Source organism: Triturus cristatus, chromosome 7 (genome assembly GCF_964204655.1).
Source record: "Triturus cristatus chromosome 7, aTriCri1.1, whole genome shotgun sequence".
Classification (NCBI taxonomy): Eukaryota; Metazoa; Chordata; class Amphibia; order Caudata; family Salamandridae; genus Triturus; species Triturus cristatus.
Window position 1 is genome coordinate 473,073,370 of NC_140590.1, and position 27,994 is coordinate 473,101,363.

The 27,994-nt window shown below is 42.9% G+C and overlaps 1 protein-coding gene and 1 long non-coding RNA gene across 8 annotated transcripts in view; one reads left to right on the plus strand and one right to left on the minus strand.

Moving 5' to 3' along the window:
- LOC146809942 (heparan sulfate glucosamine 3-O-sulfotransferase 3A1-like) overlaps window positions 1-27,994 on the minus strand; it is a 317,780-nt gene that overhangs the window by 73,305 nt on the left and 216,481 nt on the right. The gene's annotated exons all lie outside the window — the stretch shown is intronic.
- Window positions 551-27,981, plus strand: LOC146809943 (uncharacterized). Its single transcript, XR_014966522.1, has 4 exons — window positions 551-721; window positions 7,839-7,924; window positions 8,023-8,101; window positions 27,485-27,981. It is a non-coding gene; the product is annotated as an uncharacterized LOC146809943 (long non-coding RNA).

A 27,994-nucleotide genomic window follows, 5' to 3' on the forward strand; every position in this document is an offset into this window, starting at 1 on the left:
CATTGGGCCTCCTTTTTCAAACACGGAATGATTTAAGGATAGCGTTCCTGCTGCAAACCCTGATAGTTACTCAAACAGGGGAGGATTCATACTTTAGCCTATGAAACAATGAGAAGGCCCTCTTTCGACTCCAAACTCTGGCCTTTTGCTTACACCCAGAGCTGTGCAGCGTTAGCTTAACACACTGAGCTATCTGGCCGACTAATCTTGACATAAAGAGCCAGCCAGGAGCGAGTTTTCACATTTGATCAGACCAGTGCAAATTCAGGGCCCATCTGCGATCCTTTGTGCTTGTAAACTGAATCCCCACCCCCACAAACAGAGGGTTATTTAAATATGCCGCATAAATGTATTCCTCTTGTGGACAGGTTCATACATTCCCGATAATTTTGTAAATCTAGACACCCTGGGCAGGGTGGAGGTAATGATGGCGACAGGAGGAGGCCTGCCAGAGCGCGCGCATTGTTGATGTGGCCTCGCGGCAGGCGCGCATGTAAATATGTCTTTATCAGCGGCATCTCAGGCGGTGACATTAGCCTTGTGCGGGGAGGAACAGCATGATACACGAGGTGCTGCTCCGGGGCCGTATCATCCATGGTGGCAGGCGACTCAGGTTAAAAATGAAACCATCCTTTGCTGCCAGGATTATCAGCCCTTTGCATACTGTGGCGCAGCAAGATAAAAAAACGCATTTACTTCTCCGCAGTGAATCAACATTAGAGTAAGTAATGTGTTGGGGCTCTCGTCTGATTGGTTGGTTGGAGATGCCAGTAATGAAAGAGGGCTTCTTACTGTGAGACTCGTGGAGGGGCGTGGGCGTCATTGTTTGAAAGAGTCAACACTTCAGCTGCTAACACAATGCATTTGTTACGGCTGTTTTGTGTGCAGCATGTAGGCCACAGACAGGAGTTTTGGTACCTTCATGAGGTCCATATAGGGTGACCAGATTCTCAAAACAAAAAACGGGGACAGGTCATAGACATAGAAGTAGGACTACGATTTGCAGTAACCACCGACATAAAAGTAGGACTATTTGACAGCTGTGATAAACATAGAAAAAGGACTACGACAGCTCCCTCCAAGACCGAGATGAAGCATTACAGATGACAAATCAGTGGTCTTTTATCGGCAGTAAGCATTAATTCCATTTAAACAGACTTTGCCTCAACATTTGCTTTAGTCCAAGTTTGTTTTCTTATTAGATAAGTATATATATTGGGATTGTTAACTGAACAATAAAGAAAATTGCACAATCGAAGAGGAGTTTGTGCTCTTGTTTTTGCCACGAGGAAGTGAACGAGTGCATCGCTAGCGAGTTTGATAGATATATATATACACACATACACACACACATTCTGTCATCGTCAAAATCAGATACTGCTGTTTGTAGAATACTCCTTCCCATAAAGCACTCCCCCTACGTTCAGCGCAGTTGACTGAAATATAAATAATGTTTGCTTTATTTACGTGGAAACATTTACGCACATTAGCATAGTAAATAGTTTAGAACATATAAGACAGGGCTGGCTTTAGTGCTGGTGGCGCCCTGTGCGACAATGTTTGTTGGCGCCCCCCCCCCCAATGACCACCTCCACCACGGATTCTCTCACTAGCACCCTTTAACAGTGACCAAGTCACCATAACCACACTCTATCAGATGCATTATATATAGCGCCACTCATACCAGTGTAGGGTGTCCAAGCACTTTGCATCACACACACATTACACAGAGACAATCAATCATACGTGTGTAAATCAGTGTATAGGAAATGTTACATAAGCCAAAGGACTGAAAGTGTAGGAGTCACATGTCATCCATACTGGTAGGCAGTATAGTTTAAGAGTGCTTGGTGTGGAGAAGCACAAACGCAGAGTCGAAAAAGAAACAGCATAGTTGGGAGTTTTCTTTAATATTAAGAATCGATTTCTAGCCAGATTAACCCTTTTTGAAACGTTAATCAATGTTCTAATAATGTATACCTTGCAGTGTGTATGCAGTTCTAGGATGAAAGTTAATAGCTCACTATTCTATATTAGGACTTTAAGTTATAAATTGCAAGTAGCAAAAAAATGTCTCTTGTGAAAGCAGTAACCCTGCTGATCTGTTTACATCATACGCACTCTGTAATCTACTTGGTACACGTTCTTTGCAGCAGGCATATTAACCCTCTGCACTAACTTCAGCCAAGTCAAAACCTCAACTATACAAAATGCTGATCTCTCTCCAGGAAGATAATTAATCACACTCTTGACATTTATGTGAGGCCTGGTAATTGCTGGGGGGAAGAAACGCTACACGGCGCCCCCAGGAAGCCAGCACTGGTGCGGATAAAACTCTCAGGGTTAAAATACACGTTGCGGGCTTGCAGGCTGGGAGGGCAAGGATTCCTGGATGATGCAGCTCAGATGCAAGGCAGTGTCCCGACGGTGCTGGTAGGGCTGGGGAGGCGTCACGAAGCTGCTGCTGGATTCTGCTGTAGTTTGAGACTGTCCGACCCTCGCTCGCTTTAAGGCAGAGCAGGGTCACGGTGGATTGCTGCAGGCTGTAAAATCAGGGTCATGCCGGTCACAGGTGGTTCTAACCAGCTGCATGATGACGTAGGTGGCGCTGTGTAGACAAAGAGAAGGGAAATCCCGAGAGAACATGTCTCCCTTCAAAGGATTTCCCTTCCTGCTACAGCGCTCACCTCAGTGACGTCACCAAGCTGTGAAAACAGAGCATGCGCGCAACCGGAACAGTGAAAAACCGGGACATTTCTTTGTTCAACCCGGACACTGTTCTAAAACGGGGACATTTGACTCCATTGGAGTACAGTGTCGGGACACGGGGACATTTCACAAAAAACGGGGACCGTCCGGGCAAAACCGGGACGTCTGGTCACCCTAGGTCCATAAGCGTGGATTACCATGGCGTTGGGTATCCCAGCCCCCCTCCTTCTTTATAGAGCCGTTGAAATGCCATGTCCCTTACTTCGGGACACACCAGTATCATCCCAAGGCTTCCTGTTTTGTGGAAAGTTGCCTTTCAGAATATCTTCTCACGTGCCGCATCATCTGAGCCAACCTTCATCTTGCTTTACAGGTGCAAGTAGCAGAGCTAACACTGCCTGTCGCCATAATTAAAACGGAGGATCAGTCAAAATGGCCGTCTGCCAGTGGTGTAACTAATGCAAGATGATGCCCCCCCAACTGCAGAATGTGAAGAGGGGCCACTAAGTTTACCATATCTCACAATGGGGAGAAGATGTGGCCTAACGGCTAGAACAGCCGTCCTTGAAGGTGGGGAACCGGGCTCGAGTCTCGGCAGGGACGCTCAACATCCTGTGATTCTGGGCAAATCACTTTATCTCGCCATGCCTAACAAAAAATGGATATGTCTGTAACGCAACTGGTGCTCATGTAAAGTGCTCTGATATCTTTGGGTCGAGTTTGCACTATAAAAAACTCCCCCAAAAAATATATGTATATTCCTTGGGTTAAATGGGTGACCCCTTAAGAATTGAGGCCCCCGGAAAGCTTTCCCCCTCCCTGTCCCTCAGAGCAGTGGTTGAAATGCATTTCGATAAGTATGGGAACTGTGATGCTGCGTGCAATAGGGGTGGGTAAGTGAGCATAGTGACGTGGTCAAAGGCATGCCTAAAAGAAGGAAAATAATCTGTAACGTTTTTTGGTCCTTGACCTTCAGGTAGGTAACTATGTTTAAAATAACCCACAGCTTATATCAAAATTAAAGGGAAGCTACGTTAGTTAGTAGGCAAATGCACTATCTTACATTAAGAAACCTCTGTTAGTTAATGCACTGCACCAGAGAGCCCCAGAACTGAATCCTGATTGGTGCAGTGGAGAATAGTGACTTCTGTATGTTTAGTGCTACAAGGTCCCAGTCTGTGACAGAAAGCACTGTGAACATGTAAGTCATTGTTTAAAGCGTGCATTACACAGAGTATAAAATAGGCTGCTACAAAACATACACAAAGGATTAAGATAAAAAGTGCTTAAAAAATATAGATTTTAGTAATAGCTAGACTGTACATAATTTTTTTTAAATATTTGCTTAAAATCACACACTTCACAGCTTATCTGGTGGGTCCCTTACACTACCTGGCAAACAATTAAATATGTCATCAGAAAGCTTCAAGTGGTTCCATCAATTAAAGCCAATACCAGCTTCCAAGGACCCTTTACATTAGCAGATTAATGCGCACATTCACATTTCAATCAAGCAGGCAGGTACACTGGCAAGAAGGCTTCTGTCTGCCCCTCCCTCGGTTTCATAGCACAAGAGACTCCCTGCCTTACACTTCAGCTGAGGCATTTCAATTCTCGGAATTAACTGTCCTGGGACAGTTGCCTTTTCATAAAAAAGTAGGGGAACACTTTTTCTTAAATTAAAAAAGTATGGTCACTTTGTGCCCCTCAGATCCCCCCACTTCGAACACTGCCGCAGGGGCTTCAGATGACTGAGTTATACCCCTGCCTTCTGCTGATTTTGCAGCTTCTCTCTGGTGCTCTGGTGCCCCCTGCTGGAGGTGCATCTACCTTACCTTGCCTTATGGAGACTCAGGATCAATGTAGCTCACAACAACCATTGGCCACAATAATTGTGGTATTCCATGCAGCTGTCAGCCTCGCGCCGCGCTTACAGCATGCTGTAAGAGAAGGAGGGGGGAGGGGGAGCTCAAATCAAAGGCAACATCAGCCTGCTGTCGAAAAGAATCACCCTGCAGCCAAGGCCAGTGAGACTAAACTCAATATGTTGACATATGTAACGACTCTTCACAGTCAATTTCTTCATCACACGTGCTTACATTTCCACTGGCAGGCAAGCCAGTCTCGGCTGCATCCAGGAAACCTGTAGCCGGGGGTGGCGTCGTACAATGGCCAGATTGTCGGTGGTGGTGTTGCTATCTTGTGGATGGTCTGTGCGCCAAGGCGCACTGGGCCTCACGCAGGAGCCAAGAGATTTACACCCTCACCACCTGAAACCCTCCAGGACATAACTAAATCCACATTTTTCTGCATATTTCTGAAGCTCACGGACTAGCTCACCCCTGCCTACAATATTTCCTTTGCTACAGTATTATAGGCCCTTCCTCCAACCTGCTTTCTCCATAAACAAAAATCTACCATGCGCCCCCCTGGTGGATGCAAACATGCTGGTATTTACTAGCTTGGCAGCTAGCTTCATTACTATGGAAAAGACCATAATAAAGTAGAAACAATGTTGAATTGATGTACTGCTAGACTGCTGGCTCTAGCTAGCGTGGCTGTGGTCATGCTTTGTCATTGACTCGGCCCCAACCCTAGCGACATTTCCGATTCAGCAGCGTGTTGAAAATTTACCTGAGATTTGCTCGCTTGATCCCCAGTCCCACCTTTATGTGTATATGAGGTAGCAGCTTATTTGGAAATGTCCAAAATTTCCTGAAGTTTGTGCCTTCCACATGGGTCCTCTGGTTTTCCAAACTAATCAATTGGTTGAGAATTGCCTTGCTGGCTTCCCAGCAGCCTGTCATTTATTACTGTGACGCTATGTCTATGCTTTTACCGTAGCACCGGAGAACGTAGGGGCATATCATCAAGGGGCCGCAATAAAATTATCGCCGCTTTAGCGTCTGTTTCCAGGCGAAAAGCGGTGATAATTTTATCGCAATATCATCAAGGACACACTAGCGCATGTTTCCTTGACTCAGCACCCGTTTCCAGCGCGCCTAACTTCGCATCGCTAATGAGATGCAAAGTAGGCGTGCCTGACAAAACTTCATGACAAAATATCACAAATGAAGCTTCGCAATATTTACAACAATGGCCCGGCCGGCGTAGCGATAACAGAAATCGCGCTAACTGGACATTATCGCTGGATTTTAACATCTGCTAAAATCCAGATTTGGTCGTATCAGCAAGGTTATCGCCGTTTTGCTTGCAACATCGCTGGTTTTCCAGTGATGTCGGCCCATTTCCGCCGATATCGCTGGAATATTAATCGCCATTGTGCTAAGCATTGTTAATACAGCGCTAGCATGGCGATATATTCCAGCGATACCCGGTGATAGGAAAATTCGCGGTAAGCGCGGCCAGCGATAATTATCGGTGCCGCTTGATGATATGTCCCTTAGAGTTCTAAAAATCGTAAAAATCCATGAAACTCCTGCTCTCATGTTTTGATTCTCGTGAACACACTTTGCATTGCAAATGTATGGTGTGTCATTCAACAAAGGCAGAGCCCTTTTAAAAGCGAAAAGTGGTGCAACGATCCTCTTTCCAACGTCACACTTCACATCACATTTCACCAATCATTGCAATCAACCATTTCGTCAGAGAGAAGATAGGCAAGCACAAAACACAAGCCTTCCTTCGATCCCAACAAGGACAACTTTTAAGTCACTGTCGGTTACAGAACTCACACATATTCGGGCATCTCTTGACAGCACCTCATATGATCTCCTGCTCTCAGTTATCATAAAGTAACTTAGTGGAGAAGGTCTCACTCCCTCCTCCTCAGAACGAGCCAGAAAACATGTATTGTATTGGCTAATTAAATCCATAGCAATATATGCAAGCATTACAACAGTATTTACATTACAGCTAGAAGAGAACAAATCACAATCGATTGCATAAAACAATAAATAAATACCATGATCATGATTTAGTTTCTAGTGAGTTCAGAAAATCTCTTCATCTCTGCCTTTAGAAATCTGACAATTTTACAAAACACAAGGGGCATCGTGGGAAAAGTACAAGTTTGGCATTCCCTCCTCAACAGAGTGAAATGCTTCTTTGCTCACTGTACTGTACTTAGTCATGCACAACCGGGCTGGTAATACTGCTCCTCAAAAAAGGAGCCTAGAATTTCATTGACTGTATCAATTACTATTTTAGTATGCACCTATCATTCATCATAAAGATAAATGATGAAGGTGACTCCATCCAAATCCAAAGAAGCAGAATTCACCTGCTGCGTCACCATCAGTCCAATTTCAGGTCACATTACAGTGCAGGAACTGCAGCCATCCAGGTCATCAATGACACCCTCGCCCTCACCAACAACGCCGAGCCCAGTTCGTTGATCCTAGTTGATCTCTCTCTTTCCTATGTTGTCCATCAAGTCATAAGAAACAGCCTGGAAAGCGCCACCCTACACTTTCTAGAAGATTGTATTATTGGGAAGCAGGACTTTGAACAGAAGTGTGGTACATAATTATACTTAGGCAGAGCCATAGATCAGCTACAGATGGGTGGTCAAGAAACATGATCAGGTGATGGTTGAGGTATGAACGTTGAGACGTTAATTCACATGTGCTTCACCTCCACGGACAACGTCAGCCAATCAACTATGTATGTGTAGTTCTATGTTATGTTATGTTAAAAGAATTTTCAAAGCGCGCAATTACCCAAGGGTGTCTTGGCGCTAACTGGACCTAAGCATGCTGAGATGGCACACTTAATTGTTAAAAAGCCAGGTTTTGTTCTCTATCCTAAAGGCAAGCAGTGATGGAATGGCTCTTATTTGGGGAGGAAGGCTAGTCCATAGCTTTGTTGTGCAGAATATGAAGCTCCTACCTACCTCCACAGTTAGTTTTCCTGATTCTAGGGATCATTAGACAGTTGGAACTTGCGGAACGTAGGGGTCTATTAGGGATGTACCATCGGAAGGCATGCCTTAGAAATTCTGGTCCTGTATGGTGGAGTCCTTTGTGGCATTTTACCTGGCTGCGAATCGGAAGCCAATGTAGCTTTCAGAGCCCGGGGGAGGAGGAATGAAATTTTCTAAGATTCAAAATCATTCTGACTGCAGTATTCTGCACCAATTTGAGCTTAGTTGGGTGCTTTTCTTGCAGATTTATATAGAGACTGTTGCAATAGTCCATTTTTGAGAGGACGAAAGCAGTGATCAAGTTTTTCCTGGAGTTATTGGGGATGTAAGGTAAGATTCTTCTGATCATTTTGAAGATATAATAGGATGATGATACCACAGATGAAACTTGGGCCTCGAGATTAAGTTGTTTTTTGTCTGTGTTTTAGGTTCTATGGAGGAAAATTGGAAAAATTAAGGAGAAACACAACTAGGGATTTACAAATAGAAATGCAAACCTACAAAAGGGTAAGTCAGGTGCGGTTGTATGATGGAACCCTGCATGCATTTACCCTGCATGCCTTTACTACACGGTCAGTACCCCGAATGCGACATTACCACACGTTACTTTACCATGCAAGTTGTTACAACGACTTGCTTTAGGGGGCGCTGGACTTTGGAATAGTATAAATTACTATTTCAACTCCAGTCTACGCAACAGTAGGGAAGGTGTTGGACTTAAAATCCAACACCAGTACAACAACATGGCCCCTAAAGCAAGTCGCTGTAATGACTTGCGGGGTAAAGGAATGCGTGGTAACGTCACAGTCGGGGAAGTGACAGCATTGTAAAGGCAGGTCATTGTTCTGACTGTAGGGTAAAGGATGTTTCCCGTCAGTGCAATTCAGAAAAGTTATACTCACAATTATAACTCAAACAGGCTCAAATCTATTCTAGACAAGCCTTGGAGGAAGTCACATACCACACATGGCCCCTTACAGTTACTGAAAGGGAGTCGCACTTAAACTAGAAGACAGCAAATAACACCACCAGCATAAAGGCCTACGCTTAAAAAATCATTAAAAGGAAACAAAGAAAAATTTACAAATTATTTTACATGATGTAGACACTCAAAGTATCCAAATTATAAAGATTTTAAAACATGTTAAAAAATAAAAGAAATAAAATTAGTTTAAGCAAAAAAGACCTTATTACTTTAGGCATTGAAGACACTTTTTAGACTCATATTGTAAAATATAAAACATCATGAAATAAGAGAAACAAAAGTTTCGCTCTTTTTGGATGGTTGACCAGCATCTTCTGCCCGAGGGTAGAGAGAAGCGTCCTCAGTTAACTTCCTCTTAACATGTTGGTGATAGCAATTCTGTTTAACTGTGGAGAAGACTCGGGGTTTTCCCTAAACTTGAAAATGACCCTCTGCTATTTAATTTACACACCCTAGAATCTGGTCCACTGCAAAGGACCATAGAAATGCTTTAGAGAAACCCTGTAATTAACCTTGGAAATTGGGCTCTCTCCAATCATTATCTTTTATACCATTGTAGTTCAGAAAAACAAAATGGACTCCTGGATTGCAATAGTCACATGCAGCACAACTGCTCCACACATGTTCTGTGGCAAATGTATAATCTATAGGCATGTGTAGCATCCTTGTCCCACCTGAATGGGGTGAAAGACTCAGTTGCAGGAGTCTAACAGTCCAATTTAAAAACACTGGAGTGGCCAGTATGCAACTCTCCCAGTTAGACCACATGTCAAAGAGCCTGTACTGTCCATATAATTCATTGCTGTTACCACTATCAGGGTTGTAGGGTCCTAATACAGAAGACCGACCCTCGATATGAAGGAATATGTGTCATAAATGTATACATACATAAGGGAAAGTATGGCGGAGACAACGATTACAAAGTAAATTTGGGTAATTTGAAAGAAGATATAGCGGCAGTTTGTGTAAAGTATCGGAAGGATCTAGTATTGGTGCTAGGAGATTTTAATCACAGATTAGACCCCCGAAGAGTGGATAAATGGTATAAAGAATTTTTAGACGCTTACAATATAGAAGCAGCCATCTTTCCAAAGGTGAGATCTCGGCACAGGATATGATATTTACCCAATTGATGGGCTCATTGGGCATGATCTGCGCAAACGGGAGATCCCATCTGGATTGACCATCAAGCCGGACCTTTGTGAGGGGCCAGCAATTCTGCCCAATTGATTATATGTTCTGCCAGGCCTGGTGTTTTGAGACAATTAAAAATTTTGAAGTGGTAAAAATGTCAGGCAGTGATCATTATCCACTAAGGGCAGAAATCCAACTATCAAGCAATAATAGAAATAGAGAAAGGGTGTTACAGATACATGCTGAATATCCAAAACGGCTAAGAACATGTATAACTGAAGAGCATGTTAAAAAGCTATCGTTAATCCAGCAGGAAATTTCAATGGAAGAAATGTTTGTGAATGTTGGAATAACCTGGTATGAATCATCCTTGGGAAGGCTGGTGGAAACCCTAAAGAAGAAGATTAGGGCAAAAAAGTCAGAGATGGGTAGGAATACATCTATAAATATGAGGAAGACCTGGTTTGATGAAGATTGTAGGAGGGTAAAGGCTGAGATTAGACAAAAGGAAAGAAAACTAAGGGCTAAGTTCAAGCTGGATGTATATCAGTCGCTCCAACAAGTAAGAACCAAATATAAAAAATTAATCCGTGAAAAAAAAAAAGCTATAAAGATAAATGCTGGACAAATATGTTGGAGGTAATAGAAACCAAAGACATTAAAGGGTTTTGGAAATTAGTCCAAGAAAGTGTGGGTATGAAAACCGGCTCCCTGATATGTAAGGTTGCAGAACATGATTGGGTGGGTTACCTGGGAGAAATTTATGGGCAATGGCCAACGCCAGAAGATCCAAGAGCTATCGACTGGACGCCGTTGCCAGAGGACATAAAAGAATATTTTTCCTCAGAAAATATAAAAAGTATAATAGCCAGTTTGAAGCTCACCGGTGCGGCAGGCCCAGATAACTTACCGGCTGTAATAATAAAAACAAGACCGGAATGGTGGGTCGACCTTTTTACAAAACTGTTCCAAATAATCCTGGAAACAGGAATTATCCCAGAAAGTTGGAAGAGTGCCATTATAAGACCCATACATAAAAAGGGTGATTATAATTTACCGAAAAATTATAGATTGATAAATCTCCTTGATATAGGGGAAAAGGTCTTTGCAAAAGCATTATTGAATTTATTAAAAGACTGGGCTGAGGAAAAACAGATTATCCCGCCGGAACAGGGGGGGTTTAAAGCTGGCCATTCTACAATTGATCATTGTTTTGCGCTATGGGCAATAGCACGGAAGTCAATGGAAACACGGGGTAATTTATTTTGTTGTTTTGTAGACTTCCGGGCCGCTTTCGATCTGGTGGATCGGAAGCTCCTATGGGAGGACCTAACTAGCTATGGGATCCCAAATGAACTGCCACGCTTGATACAAATCCTGCATACTAAAAATTGGGCCCAGATAATTCTAGATATAGACGGTAGTTTATCTAAGAAAATAGAGATTGGAAATGGGCTACGGCAGGGATGTGTATTGGCTCCCGAGTTGTTCTCCATGTTCCTGGCAGACCTACCTTCGATTCTAGGGGAACCAATTGGGGCTAGCCCGAAACTTGATGGGAAGCATATTGCCTGCTTACTCTATGCTGACGATCTGGTAATTATGGACCAGACCGAAGTGGGCCTGCAAAGGAAACTGAATTCTTTTAAAGCTTATTGTCTGAAGAAAAAACTGGTGATTAATATGGATAAGACCAAAACCTTGACTTTTGGTCGAAAGAAATCCAGCTTTACTTGGTGGATGGGGGCCGAGAAGGTGGAATCAGTTTCTGAATATAGATACCTGGGGATATGGTTTGAGAAGAGCATGAAGTGGCATACCCATCTAGATGCATTAAAATTGAGATCCTCAACAACAATCAGTGGCCTGAAAATATTTAACAAAGCCTATGGTGAATTGTCGGATGGCCCAGTGTTAAAAGCTTATTCCGCTATGGTACCCCCACAATTTCTGTATGGTGCTGAATTGATATATCTAAGTGGGAAGACGACCTGGGACCTTGAGGAAGGTAAAAACTTAAAAAACGTATTTGCGCTCCCTCAATCGTCAATGGTTCAGGCCGTAAGATTGGAATTAGGACTGACTTCATGGGGTATGTTGGCTGGTATGGCCCTGCTTCGTTTTTGGCAACGGTTAGGGGCGGATGGAAACTTAAAAGTATCCCAATGGTGTAAAAACGAGGTAGAGAAAAGCGAGTTAAGATGGGCAAAAGAGATCAGGGCAACCATGAAGAAGTTATACCGTAGGATGGAGGTTACCCTGGGCCCTAACGATTCTGTGGTAAATATTGATAAAAAGATCCTCAAATCGCTGGGGAAGGACATTTCTATTGTAGAGGATCGAAAGTATCTTGGGACTAAACAATCAGTAGATTTCATGATCACTGTTTGGGAAGATAATCAATGTTTCCCTTATATTGATAGGCTACCAGATTGTGGATTACGGAGGGAGGTCCTTAGGGTAAGAATTGGGGTAAACCCATGTTATACAAACCATATGGTAAAAAGCGCCATGATTGACAAGATGGGAAGATGTACTTGCACTTTGCACACACGTTGTGATCTGTTACATATATTATTAGATTGCCACAGGCTTTTAGAATTACGATGCATGTTCTTAAAACCATTATTTAAGCTATATGAGATAAAAACTAGGACACAGGCTGCCGCACTATTAACCGAAATGACTAATTTAGATATTGCTGTTGCTATGGGGAAGTTTATGCAAAAAGTGAAAGTATTTTTGAATACCTTTATTGAGCTGTAGCAAATAGATTATGTGCAACTTAGGTTATAAGACGTATAAATGAGTTTTTAAGATGTATTTTAATATTTTAATGTTTTAATAGAAATGAACTTTTTAAGATGTAATTTTAAATATTGTGTGTTTTGTTTATGGATCTACGGTCCAAATAAACGTGAATTAAAACTGAACTACCACTATCAGTCTTCTGAAGGCAGTCATGCTAAAAAAAGGTGAGTGCACATTATATGCCCATTGAGACCACACCTCTGGATCTCATTCTGTGTCACAGGGAGCACTCGATGAACATTCCCTGGTATCATGTTTGCTGATGCAAAAAATCCTGAACCAATAAAAACTCGCTATATAGAACTCGAGGTGGGGTGCATGGTCTCTAGAGCCAGGCAGGGGGCACTTTAGTTCTCAACAGTGCAACTTTCTGAAATTAGTTTAGAAGGCTGATTTACCCCAACAAAATCTATACTATACCAATAAACTTAGTACATTTGCTATCATGTTTTGAGTTATACATGTTCCCGCTACCTCATGCACGGGGGCAATAGATTTAAATCACTGCCCAGAGTTAGTGAATTACACCTAGGAGGAGATTTACATCCAGATCTATGTGTAAATCTACACACTAGGGTGCTGTCCATCTTTAAGTTCAACTTAAAGAACTGGGTTCTTTGTCTCTTTTTAAAAATAGCTGAGTCTAGTTTTGCAGCCACTGAAATCTGAAGTGGCTTTATAAGATTTTCGGGAAGCTAGTGTAGACTGCCATGCAGTGAACATGTCATGGGATCACAGAGCCTCTTGCTTGCTTCCCAGCATGGGTTATTTGAAAAAACAACATCATTTTTATGCATCACCTTCAAAATAATATAACTCACGCACCTCCGTACACAGTCTTGTCACCTCATTCGACTCAATATATTAACTATAACCTGCCACTGTACTATGGACTGTGTTCTGGAAAATTGTGTAATTTCTGATGTCATGACTGTTGCTATTAATGCAATGATTTCATGTGCTATAACCTATGTAATATGCAAGGGAATAGCTAGTGCATGTAGAAGCGGTAAGTTATAGTTAATCTATTGTGGCAGGTGAGGTGACAAAACAGTGTGCGGAGGTGCATGAGTTACATTTGTTTTAAGGTGGTGCGTAAATATAAATGTGAGTCATAAGTATGATTTATAATAATTTGAAAGTGGTGTATAAATGATAAATGTAAGAGATAACTATAACTTTAGAATTTCTAATGTTTGTGTAGTTTAAGTCCGGTTTGTCACAAATGAGGAACAAAGAAGTGCGTAAGTGGTGAATAAATCAAAAATTAAACAGATAACTACAAGTGTAGACTTTCTAAAGTTTGTGTAGTTTAAGTTGGGTTTGTTTACCAAAAACAAATAATGTTTTCCTAACTATAACTTAGGTTTAACCTTTGTTTTTTTCTTGGAATTTCAATGGTTTTTATAATATTAATGACAATTTTTTAATAATCGGACAGTTTACTGTTGTCGAGAGGAGTGTCATTAAATGGAGTGTGGTGCAATATAGTGGAGGATAAGGTTCTAAAGTGTACTGTTGTACAGTATAGTGTGATACAGTGGAATGGCGTAGAGTAGAATGGCGTGGAGTGGAATGGCATATAGTGGACTGGGGTAGAGTTAAGTCGGATAGAGTAGAGTGGTGTACAGTGGCATGGTGTACAGTGGAGTGGCGTACAAAGGAAGAGTGTGTAGAAGAATGGCATAGAGTGGAGTGACATACAGTGTAGTGGTATATAGTGGGATAGCGAACAGTGGAGTGTGGTACAGTATAGTAACGTCCTCTGAATATTGTAGAGTGTATTGGCATACAGTGTAGGGGTGTACAGTGTAGTGACATACTCTGGAGTGATGTACAGTGTAGGGGCTTATATTGGAATATTGTATACTGAAATATTGTTCAGTGCAGTGTGTTAAAGTGGAGTGGCATAAAGTGAAATACTGTAGATGGGAGTGGGGTAGAGTGGAGTGACATACAGTGGAGTCACGTACAGTTGAATGCTGTACAGTAGACTTGCGTATAGTAGAGTGTGGTACAGTGTAGTGCCATCAAGTCAAATAACATAGAGTGAAGTGGTGTATATTGGAATGGTGTACACTGAAATTGTGTACAGTGGAAAAGCATACACTTGAGTGGGGTAGAGTGTAATAGGGTTAAGTACAGTGGCATATAGTGGAGTACCATAGAGTGGAGTGCCATACAGTGGAGTAGCAGTAGTTGAGTGGAATAACATTGAGTTTAGTGGGGTTAAGTCTTGAGGCGTACAGTGGAGTGGCATATAGTGGATTAGCATAGAGTACAGTGTCATGCAGAGGAATAGGGTTAACTGTAGAGGAACAGAGCGCAGTCACATACAGTGGAGTAGCTCTTAGTGGAGTGGGATAGAATGTAGTATAATAGCATACAGTGGATTGTGGTAGTATGCACTGGCATATACTGGTGTTGAGTACAATGGAGGGCCGTAGAGTGGATTGGCATACAGTGGAATAGCGCAGAGTGGGGTTACATACAGTGGAATAGTCTGCAGTAGATTGGCGTAGGGTGTAGTGGTGTACAGTTGAGTGCCATGGACCAGAGTGTTGTACAGTGTAGCAGAATAAATTGGAATATTGTATACTGGAATAGTGTACAGTGAAGTGTGTTAGAGTGGAGTGCCATAAATTGGAATAGTGTAGACTGAAGTGGTATACAGTGAAGTGGCATACAGTTAAGTGCTGTAGAGTGGACTTGCGTAGAGTGGAGTGAGGTAGACTCTATTGGCATAAAGTCTAATAGCGTACAGTGGAATAGTGCACAGTTAGTCAAATGGCATACAGTCGAGTGGCATACAGCAGAATAGCGTACAGTGGAATGTGGTAGACTGTAATAGCCCAGAGTGCAGTGGCATACAGTGGACTAGCATACAGTGGAGTAGCGTGCAGTGGAATAGTGTTGAATGGAATACCGTTCAGTTTAGTGGCGTTAAGTCTAGTGACGTACAGTGGACTGGTATATAGTGAAGTAGCGGAGAGTATAGTGTCGTACAGTAGGATAGGGTTAACTGTAGAAGCGCAGAGTGTAGTGACGTAGAGTGGAGTGGAGTGGAGTGGCGCTTAGTGGAGTGGCATAGAATGTAGTGTTGTAACTTGTAATAGCATACAGTGGATTGTGATAGAATGTAGTGGGGTATACTACAGTGAGTACAATGGAGGGATGTAGAGTGGAGTGGCGTAACGTGTAAATAGTGTCGAATGCAATGGTGTAACATGAAGCGGCGTGAGTGGAATGGCATACAGTAGAGGTGCATACAGTGGAATACCGTACAGTTGTGAGGCGTACAGTAAGTGGCATACACTTAGACTTTAGCATCATAGAATAGAGTAGTGAACAGTATAATAGCTTAGAGCTCGGTGGTGTTGAGTGGTGTGGCATAGAGTGTAGGAGCATGGAAAATTGTGGAGTGGTCTACAAAGGATTAGCATACAGTGTAGTGGCATATACTGGAGTGACATAAAGCGGAGTGGCGTAAAGTGGAATAGCATAGAGTGGAGTGGTGTAAAGTGAAGTGTTATAGAGTGGAGTGGCGCAGGGTTGAGTATCTAGATTGAAGCAGATGCACTGTGAGAGTGTGTGAAAGGGTGCAAATATTATGTGGCCAGAATATACTTTACAATGTGTAAATGCAAATTTTTGATAGTGTATATACATAGTGTACATAGTGGTAAAGTTATAAGTTATATAAAACGTAGTTATATATTGTGTCATTGTATACCGTGTTAAATTCACGGTATACCACCGTACATGTAGCAGAGAAGTGATAATGTGATTGACTAATGGCTGTGTTTACCAAAGGTAGAAGGCAGCCATGCAGTTTTTATCACACGTTTGCTGTGTTTCTGCGGTCTCAGTTTCGCTGCATTCTGGGTTAAGGTCTTGCAGATAGGTAACTATTAGGTTTTATTGTTATTGACAACCTATTACCACTTCTTGTAAATGGTAATAGGGTAGCATTATTATTTATAAATTTCTATATATTTTTTATAGTAGTCTAGGGTGAACTGCGTTTTATTTTAAGTATCGCAGTATTTTGTAGTGATTAACACTCTACTCTGTACACTTTTGTATGAATATCTAAATATGTTAAAAATAGAAAATACATTTTAGAACACTATGGGGTCTATTATGATAGCAGGTGGATCGCCACCGCCCGTATTGCGGTGGCGATCCACCTGCCAAAAGTCACCGCCCACATGACTTCCCCCCCTCCACCACATTACGATGGCGGGGGGAACCCCGGCGCACAGGAAGTCCGTTCCCTTGTTTTTCCGCCGGTAGGCAATCCGCCCGATTGCCTACCGGGTGGAAAAGCCCAGAAATATGGTGGTGGTGCATATTAGTATCATGGCGGGGAATTGTCTTTCCATGGCGGAGACTCCGCCATGGAAAGGCATGCGTTTTTTTCTTTGGGGGCCTGTTGCGGGCCCCCAGGGTGTTTGTGGGTTGGGGGTGCACATGGGGGGGACCTATGGTACCCCCTGCATTTGCATGCACAACGTGGAAGGTGCCGCGCAGTGCCTGTCACGTTGTGCATGCAAATGCACAACATGCCTTTTTTGCATTGTGGCGGGTGCTGTTGACAGCTGCGCCCTCCGCAATGTAAAAAATGCGGAATGCGCCCGCCAGTGTGGTGGGCACATCCCAATACCAATCACGGGACCGAGCACATATGGAAGGGGGTCCCTTCATCCGTTACGAAAGTCCGCCCGCCATCGTAATAGACCCCAAAATCTGTGAAATATAGTGTTTTACAGTGTATTTCTAATTTTTTTAGCAATTAATATTATTATTTCTTTTTTGGTACCGCGGTATTTCCGAGGTACTCAATTATTTCTTTAAAAAATATATAGACAAATATAAATATTTTAGACTACCTATTATCACTTTTCTAAAGCGGTAATAGCCATGAGAAAAATACCAAACCTAATACTTACCTAGATCGAAAGGTGTAATACAGAACACAGTGTAACTCGACCTAAAAACAACATGGCTGCATTTAACTTTTGTAAAACCAGTAATTAGCCAATCACATAATGACTTGTCATCACTATGTACCGCTGAACTGCCACAAAATACTGCGAAATTTCAAAAAAAATATGACAGCAACAGATATCACTAAGTTGGAAAACCTTATTACTTAAAATATACTTACTCTACTTATCTGCAGTACCCAAAAGAATAATCAACGCACCCTAATATCTGATGCTTCCAAATTTCAGCAAAATCCGACTGGCTGTTGTGAAATACAAAAGTCTATGTAAAATGTATTGGATTTCCAGCCTGTTTTACCCCCCTCCCCCACCACCACCACCTTCTTTCTTTGCATTCCCTTGATCAAACATTGCAAACATTTTACATTTCAGTCCTCTGACAATGAAACAGGCGCAACAGGTCTGCAAAGTTTTGTGGACATTTTTCAAACGGGTGCAAAGTTATTAAGGGACAAAAAATCCCTATTTCTGGTGACCCTAACTATGACTACAGAATGGCTACCACCACTCTGTAATATGCACACATCTGTGCACTTGCTTCTTTGAAATGTTCTCCCTCAATATTCTGGTCATGGCATTGTGACCCTTTGATATTCTGCCTTGTATATTCCCTACTACAACCCTTGAAATGATTTAGGCCATAAGGGAAAAAGGCAAATAATTGTTTTGGATAGTGATGGTGGTCGGTGGGTGGTCTGGGCTGAGGGGTGGTTTGTATGAATGCTTTTCAGCAGATTTAGCAAATAAAATGCATTTGAGAAAATGGTGCCACATCTCATCACACAAGGGAAATGGGGTTGAGCATGTTCATCTCTGTGCGCTGATGAACCCAAGCACTGTACCAGCATCCAATCGCTGAGGGTCATTACTCCCCTCCCAGCTCTGCTAATGTCCTTCACTGGACACAATAGAAGGAAATGCCCGTGAGCCCAGCGTCTGCTGACCAGACACTTCTGGTCTTAAAGGTTCTATCAGAAGGAAACTGCAGGCACATTCTTGCTACATACAGAGGCTAGAAGTCTAAGAAGATGTTTTGACTATGATCAGCCTGTATTGATTGAGTTAAACTAAGTCAATTCAAAGCAGCTCCTGAAATGATAAGTGAGACAACATACAATACACGTCTTCTCCTTTCGAGTTACAGCATTTTTTCTGGTTTAGTCTTTTCCATTTTATATGTTCTCTTACTGTTGAGTTATACAAAGACTTAGGATGCTCACCTAACAAAAAAATCTGCACGTAGTGAGCAGAATGTGTGCCCTGCAGGCTCTCTCTCTCTGTCACACACATACACACGGCTGGCATCTACGGGGGCAGGTGCACACTTAAAATAATATATTCAAAAACAATTAAAAACGGGCCTAAACTCGGCGACGTCCTCACTCCGGACCTCTTCTTTCGACATAGTAACCGGATGCTGCAACTCTCTTGGCCGATCCTAGAACTGCTCTCACCAGCATGAGAGCCGCCCTAGGATTGGTGGGAGCGGCCTCACTCAGTGTCACACTGCGCTTTGGAGGCTTTGGCTTGCTCTCACCTAGCTGTCTTAAGACAGCTGGGTTAGAGCTGTTTAAAGCGTGCATGTGTGGCTCGCCGTCGCAAGCCGGCCGGCCAAAAAGACATGCGCACTTTAAACATTGCCATACCAGCCCACCCTCCTCCCTGCTGCTGTCACTTAGCAGAGGCTCCATCCCCGTCCTGACTCTCGGCTCGGGACGGGGAATGAAAAATAAAATGGTAAATAATTACCATTTTATTTTTCATCTCTGCGCACACACACACACCCTTTTCCTCTCTCTTCCTCTCTCTCCCTTCTGGCAGTGCAGCAGATTGTGACTATGAGACTGACCAGGCAGGAGAATGGACAGTGAAGTATATCAGTCCTACAAGATTGAAGGAAACATCTACAACCACGCTCCTACCTACATAGCTGCATACCATGCACCGCGTTCCTTGTGTATGTTGGTGCCCTCACAGTGTCATTATCACATAGTGTAAGAGTTTAGTTGATTCGCTCTTACACCATGACTGCTAACATGTATTTTTAGCCAATCACATAATACATCAGCGAAAGGTAAGGGTGTATGAAGGTCTGACCTCAGTTGGTAAGCAGGAGGAGGTGACAAGTTCAATATGGGCTTGTGGTGGATGTCTGTTTTGTGGAAATCACCCAACGTATATATGTATACTAGTCTGTCTGGACAATGGGAAGTGATAACAATGCTGTTGCTTACTCATATTGTACACCACATATACATTTGTTTCCTGATATTGAACACTATGGGGCCGACTAGGATGGCGGGCGGACTTTAGTCTGCCGCCACCCTAGCGGTGCAGGGACCAGCTGCCAGTGGTGAGGCGGTCCCTCACCTGAATTAGGATGCCACCGCCACCGTGGTGGTGGCATCCTCTATTCCCAGCATTGTGGCAGGCGGTGCTCACAGCACCGCCCGCCACAATGCTGGGAATGCACTGTGTACATTGTCATGCACAAGGTGACAGGCACCGCGAGGTGCCTGCCACCATGTCCATGTCAATGCAGGGGGGTGCCATAGGTACCCCCCATGTGCACCCCCCCCCCATACCCTGGGTGCCTGCAACAGGCCCCCTAAAGCAGACTCCACATGGATTTCCATGGCGGGGTCTCTGCCATGGAAAGCCATGCACTGCTGCCCATGCTAATATGGATGACGGTGTCTGGCAGACACCGCCACCATATATAGCCCCTTTTCCGCCCGGTCACCTGTGTGACCGCGGGAAAACCGGCAGACGGTCTTTCTGTCCACCGGGGTCCCCCCCTGCCATTCTAATATGGCGGGGGGGAAATGGGTGGCAGGCGGGGAAGGATGTAGGGCGGATCGCCACCGCCATGCGGGTGGTGGCGATCCGCCCTACATCCTAATCAACCCCTATGAGTTTTGTTACTTAACTCAATAGAAAATAGGTAAGAGTGAGTACACTTCAATGACATGTCAAAAGGCAACCTGTGGGTTAGACCCACATCTTTGCCTTGCACAATGATCCCACTAAGCTATTCTCCAACCAGTTGATATTGGTTCGTATGTCAGGGCGTCACAGATAACATTAGAAAACAGCTGAGCCACACATACTAATCTTCTCTCTAGCACATGTTGAGCTGGAGTAAAAAAGTAGAAATAACAAACATGGAATTCAGAGCCTAACCACAGGTCTAAGTAAAGACGGACATAATAGTACAAAGCCAGGCTTTAAGGAACAGGCATTCTGACCCAGAAGTGAAGCTAGGGTGAAAGCTGTGGTAAGTGAGGTGAAGCAGAGAAATTGATAATGATGGACTGAAAGTCAAGCTGCTAATCAGTGGAGCTCAGTTGCCTGCATATATGGACTTCAAAGCCCACCTCTGTTGTCACATATGACTGTGCATTAAAACCCAGAAGCGGCCTTAGGAAACGGTTGGCCCAAATCCATTTCTAATCCCACCTTGGAAAACCCTTGCATATGCTAGCTCTCTACAATCTCCTAAAATGAGACCTTTGCGGACCTGGTACTAGCCACACATGGTTTCAATCAATCTGCCCTGCCCACCAAGTCAAGAATAAGATACCTGTAAAGGGCCTACCCACCTCAATATATGTTCTTGATCAAAACCATATGGGATCCTTCATCGATAAGAAAGGTAGAATCCATGCTGGGTCACCGGTCGCTTACGGTATGAGCCATTTACTGTGACTCTTGCTGACTCATGACTGACACTTATGAACATTGCACTGTCTTTAACTTTGAGCTCACACATGTGTTTGTAAATTGTAAGATGTAATAAACAGAGTTTTAAACATCTTTAGCCAGGCCCTGGGCTCAACCACACTGCTGCGCACAGCCAAAGGCCATAGCGCCCTTGCCATGCACTGCTTGTATCCTCACATACTACATTACCCATGACATGTTCAATGACTACATTGATAACAGTACTGTGCATGGCAGGGACGCGAGTAATAGTTGCTTTAGGGCACAAGTTATAGTTACTGGAGATAACTAGAACTGGTGAAATTCAGTGCTTCTGCTAGTTTAGAATGTTAGGCTTTTCAAAATTCGTAATCGCACCATCTTTTGGAAGACATGGCATTCTCGAGGATTGTGTTGGATCTCTCAATTAATTTCCCAAGATACCCCTCTCTCATTCCAGGAACTTCAATCCTCTTTCTCACTGCCCTCTTCTGCTCGTTCGCAATACAATGCCCTTCTCCCAGTCCTTATCTTATATCTTCGCTCTTTGGCGCCATCTACTGATATTCCTTTGGACCGCAAAGCTACTTCTTTATTATTGGAGACGTCTCCCTCAGCCTCTGCTATTTATAACTCTTTCCGGTACCCCACTGACAGACTAAAATCTAAAATCGAGAATGCATGGGAATTGGATCTTTCTCAGGGTTGGCCAATACCTTTTTGGGACAAAATATGGGCTAAGCTTCATAAAGCCTCTAGAGCTTCTAATACTACCCAAACCTTATATTTCATTTATAACAGAACTTTATGTACTCCACAAGCTTTATCCCGTTTTTCACCTGACACATCCCCTATTTGTTGGTCCTGTTCCTGTCCCGTCGCAGATCTCAAACACATGTTGTTTGAATGCCCTCCTATCTCCAAGTTCTGGCACCTAGTATGGACGCAAATACAAAAGATATTTCAACTTCAAATTCCCTTTTCCCCTTCACAAGTTTTTCTAGGTTCCCTATCACCGTCACTCCCACAATCTCCTTCCCATTATCTACTACTTGACCTTCTAGTTGCTGTGGCTTTCCATACCATTACTTCTAATTGGAAACAGGCTGCAAATGTCTCCTACCAATCTTGGTGGAATGCAGTTTGCTTCCATCATCGCCTAGATACTAATTACGTATCTCCCATTTCCCTGGCAATTAAACGCGACCTGATTTGGCTTCCTTTGGTATCCTATCTCTCCTCCTTTGCTCCGGTGCACGCCTCTCCAGATCCTAACACAGTTGAGGTGCGTAAGCCACCATGATTTTCTTCTTTCTTTAATGCCTTTTTTGTTATGATATCACGTTCTACTATACTATATGGTATTTTTCATTCCTATACGTAGGCTCTGTTCATGTAAGCTTCATGCTTGTTATACTTGCTTTTAATGAGAGTTTCTATTGAATTGCTTATTTTTTTGTATATGTTTATCATGATGATTATACCCCGTTCCCCTCCCTTCTCCTTCCCTTCTTTATTTCTTCAATAAACTCAAACTTAAAAAAAAGAATGTTAGGCTTTAACTTACATTTTCACCTAACTACAACGTCCCTTTAACCTTTGGTTCATTCAGTGAATTGTTATATAATGAAAAGGAGATCGCTATAACTGTATAAAAGTGTCAATTATTTTCTTATTCCTGGTGCTTTCTAACGTTAAAGCTCACTTGTAATAAAAAACGCTTCACTTCTACCTTGAAATAACTTATTAAAACCAAGTACTAACATCAAAGTGTCAGCCCACAAGTAATGCAGTGTTGCTCAGATGGCATTGACCAAACAACAGTCTTCAACATAAAAACCTCCAACGCCTCAACTGCCGAGACGTCACAGCCGTACAGGATGGCAGCTTGGTAGCACCTGGGTGAAGCTGGAAGATTTCTGCATACCATTCACTTCCCTCACCCAGCCTGCCATGTCACAACAGCCCTAACAGCCAGCAGTCCTTCATTTGTCATAGAATAAGTATTGGTGCCCAAAGCTCTGCTCTGAAACCAGCGACTCTTGGAATGTGGGCGCACTGATTGCCCAGGCTGCCTGGTCTTGAATCCCCCTAGGCCTCTTTATCCACTGCCAGACACTCTGTGTCCCTTTATCTCACTCTTACAGGCTCTTGTTTTCTCCCTTTATGTCGAATTTTCCGTTTTTCCACGTTGTTAGTTGTTCTGTCTCTTGCTCTCTGATGCAGAAATATAAATGCCGGTGAACCCCACCAGCAACCACCAGCTCAAATTAAGCACTGACTGCCAGACAGGACCTGTATCGCTGGAACGGAGATCAGACGCTGAATGCGATCTAGAGAAAATGATTCCTGGGTGACTTCACTCATCTCCCTCCCGCGGCCTGCATGAAGGCACTGCTGTGACTTTTTTATTTCCTATAAGTAGGCAGCTGGGCATCCCGACAAAGAAAAACATATACAAAATAGATGAGGTGAAGTAGCTTTCCGTTCATGTCATGTGTGACACCACTAAACAATCAACTTTTAATCCAACAACAATTTGCATTCTGGGAGTTATAGTTCTCATTTGTCCTGTATAGCTAGGATCAAACCCGAACCCAGAGACGTTTCAATGCATGCACTAAGTGTGCAATTTCCCAGGGCCCCCACCTTCTCAGGGACCCCATGAGAGAGTGAACATTCTGTCTATTAGACCTTTGGCTTTCTCCTTCTAACATCTCTTCCTCTCTGCCACATCTACCTGTAACTTAGTGTCATCTTAAGGTTTGTCGGGTCTTGGGCAAGACATATTTCAACTGTTTTTTGTGGCCCTGTTGAAGTGTAACATAATTGACTACTATTTGGCATCCTGCCGGCTTGACTTAGCAGTAAATGTACTAAAATACACATTTGTTTCAAATAGTGGCCTTCAAAATATGTTTTATCCAGGGCCTCCAAATTGTGTCTTACCTGGGGATCTCAACATGTTTAAGATGCCAATGCTTGTCCCAGGATAGTGAGTGCTCTTCCCTAACGCCCAAGGCTAACTGGAAATGTCACATAAAACACAGAGCTCTCACACAGCTCTCACACAGCAATGTCTGTCAACATTATAAGGAATAAAATACCCTCATCTTTATCTAACAACGATACTGCAACTAACCTCGGACTATCGTGACCGCCTTGCGGCCTCGTGCCCGCAGAAGCTCACATGACTTATTTGTCGCTTTCAGTATCTTGTAAGGCACACTTGTGGGTCCTTTATCCCACGTATAAGCGCATACACTTAAGGGTACTTCATCCCACATATTGCCGCCTTGTTTTCTGCTCCATCCTATCGGGTAAAAGACAGAGCTCAGATCAGAGTCACTAGCCTGGTTATGACTCCGTTTTGCTTAGCTTATGTTCTACTGTTCTTCCAGTGTTTGTATGGAAAATGCAGCCACAGCACTGCAGCCTGACAGTGGCGAGTCGAACCCACAAGTCCTGCTGCTTTAGTCATCAGACATTTATTCTCCGTCCCTGCTTATCTATCATTGACCTCTACAAAGAGTAAACCTGTCTCCCGAGGCACTGGGCATTGTATATAACACACAGGAGAGATTCATCGGCTTGTGGAAGCTGATGCTCAGCGCGGCACCAGGATTCCATTAGATGTGATTGGCTGATAGCGTCGGCGAGGAGATACTGACTCGCCAAGGCGGAAAGTTGCTTACGAGGTACATCTTGAATACGAGTGAATTCAAGTTTTACTCAGTTCTGGACAGGGCATAGTGTGCCTATGGTCACGTTCGTCCACAGAGATTTTATTTGCATGGAAACCGCCCTTCTGTTCCAATATTATTATTTAATGAACATTTGGCAGCACTTTTGTTGGGCATCAGCCTGCAGCGAGGTGAGAATTTTTTGATTAAATTTGGCCCTGAATTCGGAGCAAGGCAGAGATTTCTCTGAAGTTAGTTCCAAAACCCCAGTGCAAAGCAGAAGGAGAGCAGAAGGCGTGCTTCGAGGCTTTTGCCTTCTTAACACTGGGACGGTTGATTCTGAGGTCCTCTGGTTTTCGCTGGAAAGGATAGGTTTTTCTTTTGGATAGCTGTGTTGTTACTGCTTGCAGGCTTGTAAAGATGTAGCATAAATTAAAGGAGCTACGAAAATCAAGGGGAAGTTACTGAGTAGAGAAAAGCAAGAAACTCATACATTAAGATCTCTTGGCCTACCTCGTGAATCAAGGTGGGAGTTAAACGTATTTTGGAGAGGATAAAAGAGCTACTTGGTAGAGCAGCCAGAACTGCAGTCACCCCACTATTGGATCAAAGCTAAAAGTCACTGAGGGTCAATAAAGAATGTATAATGAGCCCCACTTATTTTCAATTGGGAGAAAAAAAGGATCAATAGTTTGCGACTGCATTTGCGGTCACTAACCGTTAAGGAGTTACCAACCCCCGAGTTGAGGTAGAAACTGATTCGCAAAGTGGAATTGTGAAAAATTTATTGGCAGCCTCTGGTGCAGCAAGCAGTGGTCCAGGATACCGGTGCCTGGTCCTTCTGATGTGTTCCCATACTGGAATCTTTTTAAAGCAGCATCACGGAACATGGATTGCTTTAAAAACAAACAAAAAATCCCATTTGGGAATGCACACACAGGAATGGTGGTCTGCTGTTCCTTGCAGGCCACCATCCCTGTGTTTGTAGCTAAAATCAAAGGGGGTCACAAATATTGACATACCTAATTAATATTCATTACGCAAGTTGTTCTGCGACACCCGTGAGTGGAGATTTTGCAACGGGCCTATTAGTACATAAGTTGTATCGCAAAATCAGAGACCGGTCACAAATTGTCTGTGCCCTGTTTGCGATAATTATATCTGGCCCTAAATTGCATATGGACTCCCTGAATCATCCGTAGTTCCATGTTGTGTTTGCTGCCAGGGATGTGTCTATGGGTGTAGTAACTAAGTAAATTAACATCGTGTTTGAACCACAGATTCAGCTGGAGTAAACTGCTTTAAGTTAGAGAAATGTTCAGTGTTTGGTCCAGCTAGATTGTTAAAGGCTAATTTACAATTCTAATTCTTGCCCTGGAATATTTGAGGAAACTGCAACTTTCCCAGAAATAGACCAGAAGGCGTTTTTTTACCCTTCTATCTCCGGTACTGGAATGTTAAAAATGCCCCAGATATTTTTAAAAAAGGCTCTAATACTGTAATTTAGCATTGCTGACAAGTACTCCTGTGAGGGCACTGTTGAAGAAAAATACTAGGAATACTGTCAAAGTATGGCTGGTAGAGCCCAGACCTGCCTGACGTTCAGATCCAGAAACGCCCATTCAACAACTTAACAGGTTTCTAAAATTAAAAAATGTCTAAATACTTTTGAATCATTTGGATGGGGACTTGAGATTACAAGAATTCTTTATTTTTGTATTATAACTGTATCATAAATATTTAAGTATATTTATATTTCAATTAACAATACTGGCTGGGCATTAATTTATTCTAGTAGTTGTCTTAGCCTATATATGGCCAAACCTTTACAACTTCGATCTTGAGGTCAGTTGTGACTACTTCGCCAAGCAACCTTAGAGAGTCAAGGAGGTTTTAAAGGCCACACTTTCTTTCCACCTCAAAGTATACAGTTTCTTAAGTAGGGATCACGTGACATCTAACCTTTAACACTGCTTGGTTGTTTCTGGGAAAAGGCCTGATACACATTGTATGGTGAAGACAGGAATGTGTTCTTCAGTTTGGCTTTGGAGTTTTGTAGCTACAGATATCTCAGTCACTCTCACTAAGAAGGGGGCTGATGATGGGTCCGATGTAGTGCAAAATTCATTTTCATTTAGGGGTGTGTTATAACCACACTTGTAGAGTGCATCCGCATATAATCCTCGGTTGTGTTAAGATTAGGACTTTGAACCGTGATACCATTAAATGTGATGTGTTTAGGCTGTTATATAGAAACGTGAAGAATTGATGTGGAAATCAAAGGTAACTAGCAGAAAACACTAACGTGAAGAATTCGTGTTGTGCAGCTGATGACCATTCATTATTTCATTTGTTGATTAATCATGTTGTTTTATATGTAGGTTGGAATATTAATCGAATGTGCCTTATTTTCTATGTAATTTGTCAAGCTCATGTTCCATTTCTCTTTTGTTAGCTGACTCTTGTAGGCATGAAATGCATTTCCCTGGAAGCTCTCACTTTAGAATTAACAGTTTGAATTTAATGTGTGCTGTTGATTTTGTTCTTTCTCACATTTGTGTTGCAGGTGGAAGAAGCGCCCTCGTTAGTTAGAATAATGTCTTTGTTTTAGAAGTTAGGCAATGAGAGAAGAGGATACATTGGTGTTAAGGTCGATAAGAAGAACAGAGAAGTTCTGAGAATAAAGGTCATTATGTTGCTGTTCAGGAATGTTGCCGTCCTGTGGAAAACTACCTAAGAGAACGTGGCAGAGTGGGTGGTGTGACCCGAATGGAATCCTGGGAAGATACCTGTAATATTGGAACTTTGCAAGTAGGGAAATAGCTCCACTTCTTCTCTGCCTTTGGAGAGAGAGAATCTTAGAACAATCTCTGTCTCAGTAGCTTCATGCTATCTGACCTATTGGAATGGAGACACTTCTACGGAAGAATCCACATGCTGACACTTTTCTCTATCCTGCCCTGAAGGATGCTTAAATAGGGATGTCACGTTAGAGTTAGTGTAGGGATAGATTGATGCTATATATTTATCAGCCCTCGATGCAGGGAAATTTGGACTCATGTTTTTTGATCCTCTG